Genomic DNA, 9,675 nt, shown 5'->3' on the forward strand with positions numbered 1-9,675 from the left:
AGTCCGTGCGTAGAACGGGCCAAAAGCTATTTAAGGAATGATAGATCATACTTCAAGGTAAGTAATCTCATGTTGCCATATGTCGCTGTAATTTGGCAAGTAAAATGACGCGTGTCATGTCATATCATATGCACACATGCATTACTAAATTTTATTATTGAACAAAATGTTAATGGCGCGTGCCATGTCATATGCACACATGTATTACTCAATTTTATTATTGAACAAAATGTTAATATCAAGGTTCGAACTCATGACCTCTCATTCATAATATAAAGTTTTAACCATCTTTACAATGATATAACATATGACTCTAAAGTAATGAAAAAGGACAAAATTCAATCTTATAAATATTAAACCTTTAATGCCAAAATTCTATTTGAATACTAACCTATTATAAAAAAAAAAAAATTAACTTAATCTTTCTTAATTATTGTTGCACTACTTCTTTAGCTAACATTTTTGTGTGCTTTTCCAAAAAAAAATTCCCTTTTAAAATTGTGATTTAGTTTTTAATAATTGATGCATTAAGAAACTTCTTGTGTTTATAAGGGAATTAGAAAATAATAAATAAAGTTTTATACCGAGTACCAATAAAGTAAAACTAAATTTTAATTAAAACAAATTCATACTTCGTACAACATTTACAAAAAAAAAACTTGAATCTGACTAATTTTAGTTAATTAATAATAAATTTGTTAATTAATATTTATGTATATATAATAACAATTTCGCGAAATTCATTTTAATTAAAAATTAATATCAGCATACATGTTACGACCCGGGTCATCGCCTGGGCCAATAACTAATTAAGATGGTATAAATGATTTCACCAAAGGACATGAGTATGTCTTCTAATTTGTCAGCATATAAATATCCACCCAGTGCCATGGCAAACACCTGGTGCAAGTAAGCAACGTGGCAAGTTATTAAGCATCACTTGGATCATTTATTAAGCATTACTTGGATTAGTAATGTGGCATCACACTCTGCTTTGTTTGAATAACTAGTGTGTAGTCCGGGCGATGCTCTAGTTTCTACTTTGAATAATATAATTTGATGCATGAATAATTGTTCATTATCTTTAACTATTTTCTTTACTTAAAAATTATTTGGTGTCAAATTAAAATATTTTTCCCATCAACATTTAGTGAATGTATTAAATAATTGTAAGAGTTACTGATCCGTATTTATTTAATGGATACACTTGGTCGGACACGGGTATTAAGAAAAATAATTGAATGAAATAAAGTAATCAAACAAGTGGGGTTGGGTAGATATTTTAATAAGTAAAACAAGTGTAGACCATGTCATTTTAGAGGTGTGGGGGATGGGGTGTAGTTATGAAATTAGGTGATGTTTGGTTAACATAGGAAGTAAATTCCCATAGGAAGTTTTATTTCATAGGAATTTATTTTCCTTGTATACTTCCTAGGAAATGTCCATTGGTTGTTTGGTTGTCACAAAGGAACTTGCATTTCCCAAGTATTAACTTCCTATAACCTGTTTGGTTCACTTCATCTATTTCCAATATATTGTAACAAATTTAACTACTTTTCCTACAAACACTACTAGAAAATAGGGAATAGAAAACACTGAATAGAGGACGGTTAAGTTTGTTAAGCGTTGTCTAGGAGTATAGAGAACGCATTTCTCTCATAACAGTTGTGTGGAAAAAGAATAGAGTACGGTTTACTTACCTAATCGTCTTATATTCTTTACCATAGTAATAATAATAAAATTTAAAATTAAAATACTTAATAAAATATAAAACTGTTTTCCAAATAACTGTTTTATATTATTTTACAAAACTATTTTTACAATAAAAAATAAACCTTAATTAAACCAAATCAAACATTTTTTTTAAAATAAATAAGAAAATAACAAAGCAATTAAAATTTTACGTAGTACATCACTACTTCGTATACGAGTTAGGCGGCAGAACATAATTCCCCAAAATTATGAGTTAGCGCACAAATTTAGAAACCCTGCACTCCAACCTCTGCTCGCCAGAAAAATCGAAAACCTCTGCACCGCCGCTCTACGCCGCAGCTCCTCACTCTGCACCGTCGCTCTCTTGCACCTCTTTCCGGCCGACTCCCAACCTCCGGTAAAACCATCAGAAAACCACTCCAACCTCTGCTCGCAAGAAAACCCGCAACACCTCTGCACCGCCGCTCCCTTTCACCGCTTTCCGTCCTCTCAACCTCCGGTAAAACCCGGCTGCCCCACCGCTGTCATCAATTACACGGTTAGTGTGCTTAATTCTGTTTTTCATACATTTTATTTAACCTATAACCTAGGGATTATGAATATTTGTAGTTATCTAATTGTAATATATGATTAAAGAAATTGTTTAGTCTTCAATCACGATCGATCAGCGTTGAATATGTTTATTGGCCTAATCAGTGTTTTCTTTGAGCTGTATTTAATTTCGAACCGTGTCTTGAATTTTACAATTGGATTTTGATGACTAGCTATTTTCTCGTATCAATTGGATGTGTTGGTGTTAATATTAATGCTCTTCTAAGGGATGATTACGATTTTGGATTTGTCTCTGCCTTGTTGAGGCTTTAATTGATTTATTTAACAATAGCAATCTTTCGTTGCTTAATACTCTGTATTATGGTTTCTCTGTGACCCAAGTTCTATTTGCCTAATTTCTTTAGCTATTAAAGAATTCAGTTTGTTAATTGCCAAAATAAAATAGAGTAAGAAATTGTTTAGTCTTCAATCACGATCGATCAGCCTAAGATTGTATAGGCTTCAATCACGATCAATCACAATAATATCTGCTAGAATATATATCTTAACAGAATTATTATTGTGACCTCCTTGTATGTATTAAATATTAGGTCGAATCAATTTAATCAAACTATTCCCGCTTGTTGAATCATAGTCGAATGAATTATTCGTGTTTGATCGGATACGGATTTGGAATAGATGAACCGGACTCGTAACTTTCCGTGTCTCTGTTTTTCTGGTGAAAATGTGCATGCTAATTAGAATTTGCATGCGCCTCTTTTGATAAAGTTTCTCACCCTCCTCATGAATATGCACTCATCCTAATGAAAGGTGAGTTCTATTAAACCTTGTACTGCCAAGATATTGAAGGACCTAGATTGTTTTTTTCGTTTTCCTAGTTAACTAGGACTCATTATCCCCTCTCCTAATAAATCCCATTATATCCTGATAAGCATTGTTTTTATGTACTGAGGATGCATACAACATCATTTACAATGTGTTTGGATGAGTGGATTTGAAGAAAACGGAAAGGGAGGGAGAGCAACATATGTGTTTTCCTTTAGTTGTGGTTTCGACGAAGAGAAGGTGAGGGAAATGGGAGGATCCGTGTTTCTTGTCCTTGTAATAAACCAAATTCTTATAAATTAGATATATTTGTGATGGATGCATTTTCCAATATTTGGATATAGATTGAGCAATGAGAATATAAGGAAAATTGAAGGATCCAAGTTCCTTTTCTTTTAAATAAACCAAATTCTTCCAAAGTTAGAAAGATTTTGAGGGAAAACACAACTACACAAGCCCACTCCTCCTCCTATTCCCTATTAAATATTACTTATCATGTAAAAACCCTGCTCTAGTTATCCAAGTTATGCAGTGCTGAGATACGAAACGTAGATATTTGTTTTCATTGTCGACTCTTGTCACTGCTTTTTCTTTGCCTGTTGGAAAATGCTATTGTAAGCACTTGTGGTTTCAAATAAAACTCCTAGCGTCTTTTACGAGGGGTACTTACAGTTACACCTGGTACTTCCTTTAAAACTATCCCGTGGGAGGAATGTATATGTTTGGATGGAGGTCTGCGCGACAGCAACTCCCATTCCTGTTTTCTGCAGTCGTGTTGCTTTGCAATCGCGTGTTGGTTTATCGTCAACTACAGAGTTGATTGGGTTTCAAGTCTTTATTGGACTTTTGGTATCAGATTAGACTTGAGTATATTAGTGTCCATGATAGCTACTTAATATCCAAAATTTCCTAAATCTTATCATGGAAGTATTTTGTAAGGCATCGAGCAACTTTTCTAGCATGCACTCCTTGCTACTTAAATCTGCAACTCGCATTTTTTACTTCATCCCTTTTACAGAGCACTAACAAGTTGACTTTTACTTGGCTAGTTGGCTGAATGACCATACTACATTGAACTAGGGCTAGGATTGTGGTTAGATAGTAGTCATAGTACACGCCTAGCTTAGAGATCTATGTGAAATATCTGTAGATATGTTGCTAAGGGAAACATCACTGTCACATTTGAATTAGCTTAAACAATGCCTCTTTGTCAATTTATTCGATAAAATTGGGGAGGAGTGAGCCTTTTAAGTTTACCCGGGAGCATGTTAGTGGTGTGACCTCAATCTAAAGAATGACACGAGGCTTGAATTATATTCCTCCCTTTCCATTGTTCACCACCACTTTGAGCACATAAGCTTATGCTTCGAAGTACACCTAATAATAGGCCTTAAGGGGATGGTGGAGGTTGTAGTTTAGTGTTCTTTATTTTTAAAGAATTCTTGTCCATTATTCCCTGTACACTTTGAGTTGTTATCATTGACTACCTTTCATGGTACAACATAGAAAACATAATCAGGAAAGTGAGTTTCATAATTGCTGACGGAACCTACTTGTATGTTATTATATGAAATTAGATTGTGAAATAGGATTCTTTTGTCTGATAGCAGTATTTGTATCTTCTGTAGAAGAAAATGATAGAATTAATGACCCAAGTGGGTCTGGTGGGTGGTGATTGAGATCTCTAGTCACTCTAATGATTATGTTTCGCTGGTTTTATCTATTTGAACTGGAGGTACATTAGTTATTTGCTGCACTAACGTCTAATCAGGAAAGCTTGACAACTGCTAATTAGGATTAACAATATTCAAGTTCTACAAAAGAAACACACCACCAGTAATCACAAAACTATAACCATAAAACAACTGAAACTTATTGCTCCCCTAATCGGTTTAGAGACTGAAGTAAGTTCAATCAGTTTCATGATCAGGAACAGGGGAGTACCAAGCAGGGTGTTTGCCTCTATGCCTTAACATCCTAGTAAAAGAAGAATCAGGCATCCATGTTTCTCCACTTCCTCGATTTCCTCAGCAGTCTTGGGCAATCCATCTGATACATGTATCACGTCAAATGCTTGAAGCTTCAAATGGTACAAGTATTAGAAATATCAGTGTAGAAGAAAAAAAACATAGAACTGTGACAGAAAGAAACCCCTCCCAAAAACCAGAAATGGCATGGATCGAGATTATGTCAGTAACAAGCCTTGGCCCTAGATATCCTTAAGAGGTCACCTTATACTGGCAATTTGAGACTTAAATCCTTAAAGAGGTCATCTTATTTATTGCACCACCAAATAATCGCACATTGTTCTGTAGAACTGACAACAAATATGAGAAGAAAATGCATACACACATATTCATAACATCATTGTTCTAATATACTCGAGAACAAGCTAGATCACGGAGATTCTGTAATCCCGTAAAATGTAGGACTTACAAATATTACATAACTTCCCAGATATTCAGATGCACAAATCTGAGCTGCAAAATATGCTGCATTTAATTAATCAACTCTAAACTAATTACCAGAAATCATATTCAACAAGTAGCATATACAAACTTGTTAGTTAATGCCACATTCCTGATTTTACTTTACTACGGAGTAGTATATGTTCATTCGTTAGACTTAACCTCATATTACAAACTCTGTTGGATCAACTTTCCATTAATTTTACTTATTTTATTTTTTCAAACTCTGTTCCAGACTCACTTAAAAATGTTTTAAATTAAGTTTGACATTTATAGTAAGTTATTTATTTTACAGTTATGATAAGTATTGGAACAGATACTCACAGATAAGTACATACGTAGTATGAAATAAAATAAAGACAGTAAGTTTTTTAGTTTGATGAGCACAGATCCCCTGTAACTCTGTGCTGTATATTGCAATATTCAAAAACTGGGGAATGTAGATTGGAGAACGGAAGAATGTAATTACTCAAGAACATTGTGAGAGGGGGCAACAATCTGGACTTGTGTCTGCACCTCCCTGCAATTCTGTTGTTGTTGTTGTTGTATTGCCTGTTGTTCTTTGTTAAATACTATTTCTGCTTGCTTGTAAACCAATTGGCAGGTGGGCCATTAGTACCATCCATTACAGTCCCACTGCACACTTGCGACATTAGGAACTATGTTATTTGTTCAATTAAGATAATCATGCATTTAAGAGTTCGAAAAATGATCAACCATTCTGCCTCCTTTGATATGCTCATCTCAATTTTATCATGTTTATTTCTCACTCTTACATTTTAACTTGTCTTGTAGTATTTTAACAAAGCTCCCACGTAATCTCAAACTACGATTGACGAGCTAAAGGAGAGGTGGATCCCATACGTTACCGAATATCACCAACCAAATAACTATGAAGATGAAGATGATGACGATGATCTAGTGTGACTTAAGCTAGCTCAAGGAGATGGTTAATTACCTCATTTCAGTCCTGCAGACGAACTGCCAAGCTAGTCTACCACCAGTAGACAATTCCACCAATATTGTCCCTGCTGTTGCCGCATAAGCTGTTCTGCTGTTGTTGCTGCAGAAGCTGCAGAAGTTGTTCTTGCCGCATAAGCTGATATTGTTGCTGCTACGCCATCCCTAGTTCTTGCTGCTACACAATCCCCAGTACGTTGCTGCTGCTACAGAAGCTCTTCTGCTACAGAATTTTTTTATTGATATTGGATTTTGTTTTTGCCGTACCATGTGTAGATCATTTATATTTTGTCAATGAATAATACGACTTTGTTATTGAATGAACAATATTATTTTATTATTGAATGAAATTAATTTTGGGAAGATCGTGTGGATATAATTTTTATTTTATCTATTTAGATTTGGTTTATATACATGACCTAGAATCGTAATATCCTATTTTAGGGATGCGTGTGCAGCTATTTTTTAATATTATTAATACGTTTTTTTTAATAATATTAAAAAAGGGGTAGAATATAGAACGGTTGTGTAAGGAAACTGCTTTCTATTTTAATGTTAAAAAGGAAGTATATAGTACGCCTATGTACGGAAGGTGTTATGTATCTCAATATTTAACAGGAAGAATAGAGGACGGTTATGTACGAAAGGCATGCTTTATTATATAGTATAAGAGACGGTTATGTACGTTAACCGTTCTATATTCCTTCTCCATTTTCTGATTATAGGAAGGGAATAGAGGACGCTTATCTCTTATCACTGTACTTTATGACTAGGTATATAAAACGTTTCTTTTACCCGTTTTATAAACTTTATAGCGCGTTGAGTTGGAGAACGCCTATAAGGCGTCCTATAAAGGGTATTTTAACAGTACTCTATGCCCTTTTTTGTAGTAGTGAAACACTATTTTATGATTATTTTTTAGAGGATAATTTTGTAATTTTCATTCCCAATTAACCCAGGAAGTGTGAATGACCAAGGGGGAAGTGGGTGAGCTATTTCCCATGTCTTGTGGGTATTTCTACTTCCCAAAGAAGTTTGACTTCCCCCTTTTTTTCACTACCCGGTAACCAAACAACACCCCTATCTAGTACTTGTTAGGTTATGACAAATATAAAACATATATTTCATACGGAAAAATCATAAAGCCAGGAATCCAAATTAATTGCCACATAGTCAATTAGCATAATTTAGTATACATACATGTGATGTGTGCCTTCCCTAGCTGCTCCAGAACCAAACAAGAACAAGTTTAGGACTCCAAGTGTCGTCCCTCCGTAGATAGCCCACAGCACGTTCGGATCCGCCTTAGATTCAATTAACTAGAATATAGTCTAAGATTTTATGTTATTCGAAACTTAATTATATTGGCAAATTATTAAGTTAGTTTAATCTTAAACTATATGAATACTTATGATTGATGTGTTAAAAATTGTGATTATGTATCACCTATTTATAGGGAGGAAATATCAACCTTAGATTTCCACTAGGATTCAATTTACTAATTCGATTATAATTCTAATAAACTTAATCCTTTTAATTAAGTGTTTAATCAAACAACTAACTCTCGTGGATTTAGAAAAACAGTTAATCGGACAATCCTAAGCGTTTAAGGATTCGTAGTGTTGCACGAACACACACACACACACACACACAGCCCACGAATGGGCGCGCTGTGCGCGCGGCTCGGCCAACAGCGCTGGCAGTCACGCGGCCCATTGCAAGGGCGCTGCTGCCAGCCTGCCTTGCCTTGCTCGGCTGCGCCTGGTGTAGACACCTACTTTTGTCCCCATTCCCGAAAGGGAAGGTTCGATGATGAGAAAACAAATCTCCACTTAGAAACGCGCCTCCTATAAAATAACGAATCTCAAATCACCCTTTCATTTCCGCCAAAGCATTTATAGAAACCTGCTAAAAATAGTAGCTGCCGTAAAAGGTAATTGCTAAAAGTAGTAAGAATAAAAAGATAGAAACCTGTCAGAATTAGGTGTTGCACTCCAACATAAATCCTAAAAGAGATAGAAATTGTAAAAGGAATCCTATTCCTATCGCAATTTGATAAAAGAGTTAACGTATTAAATTAAACTCATAACGAACCTAGAGTTCGTAAAGGGCCCAGACGCATTCCGTCGTAAATTGATACGCACCAAATAACTCGGATTAAGTCTCTTAATGGACTCCGTACTCTAGAGTCCAATCTGACAAAGAATTCTGCCCATATCCTATTTTCAACGCCCAGCCCTGGGCGCCGAAATCTTTGACGCCCAGTGCTGGGCGCCGAAAATACCTGGGACGGATTCTTTTCCCAATCCGTTTCGTATTCATATTCCTGAAAATCTATCTTTCTACGCCACTTTTTCCTATAAATAGACCCCTAAAATCGACGTGAACACAACACACAATTCCATAACCTGAGTATTGACTCTAGCCTTAAGCCTAGCCTCACGCTGCGAAATTGATCCCGCGTTCTGTCGCAATCGACCCAAAAGTCGAACAGAACGCATCCTGTCCCTTGTAGCTGATGAATTAAGCCTAAATACTGGAACACTGCTTAGAACCCGAGATTCGTTAAATAAAAGGAGAAATAGCAAAGCCAAGTGGTTAGTTTTCTGAGAACCGTGACGCACATCTCAAGGGTGTGTTGTAATGTGTCCCTCATTTGATTTAATCGCTTTCATCACCCTTTTATAAAATTGTCAAACTATTAACTTGATTGATCTATCACGCCTAATAAGTTAATACCTTGGAAAATTGAATTATCATGCTATGTACCTTAAATCAATCTAAATAAGATAATCACGATCGATTTAGTATTATGTGTTGCATATTGCTAAAATCAATTCAGAGTAGTTTAATAGTTTAAACGCATGTCCCTTCAATTATTTATGCTGAGCTGGTAAGGATAACCTGCCTCTGGAGTTATCGATGAGCACTCCTCTCGGTAGTTACAGTCCCCCGAACTCTCAATCTCTTCCCTGCGGGTGTACGTTGAGCGATCCCCACACCAGGGATCACAAGGGAACCTATGGCCGTCGTGGTCGAACATAATTGCACTCCCATTATGTCACGATAACCGGGTTTTGTCAGTTTTCCTCATTGTCGTTAAAAACTGAATGACGACTCCTATATTACTAGTCGATTGGGTGTAAACTCACTGGAA

This window comes from Spinacia oleracea, chromosome 4 (genome assembly GCF_020520425.1).
Source record: "Spinacia oleracea cultivar Varoflay chromosome 4, BTI_SOV_V1, whole genome shotgun sequence".
Lineage (NCBI taxonomy): Eukaryota > Viridiplantae > Streptophyta > Magnoliopsida > Caryophyllales > Amaranthaceae > Spinacia > Spinacia oleracea.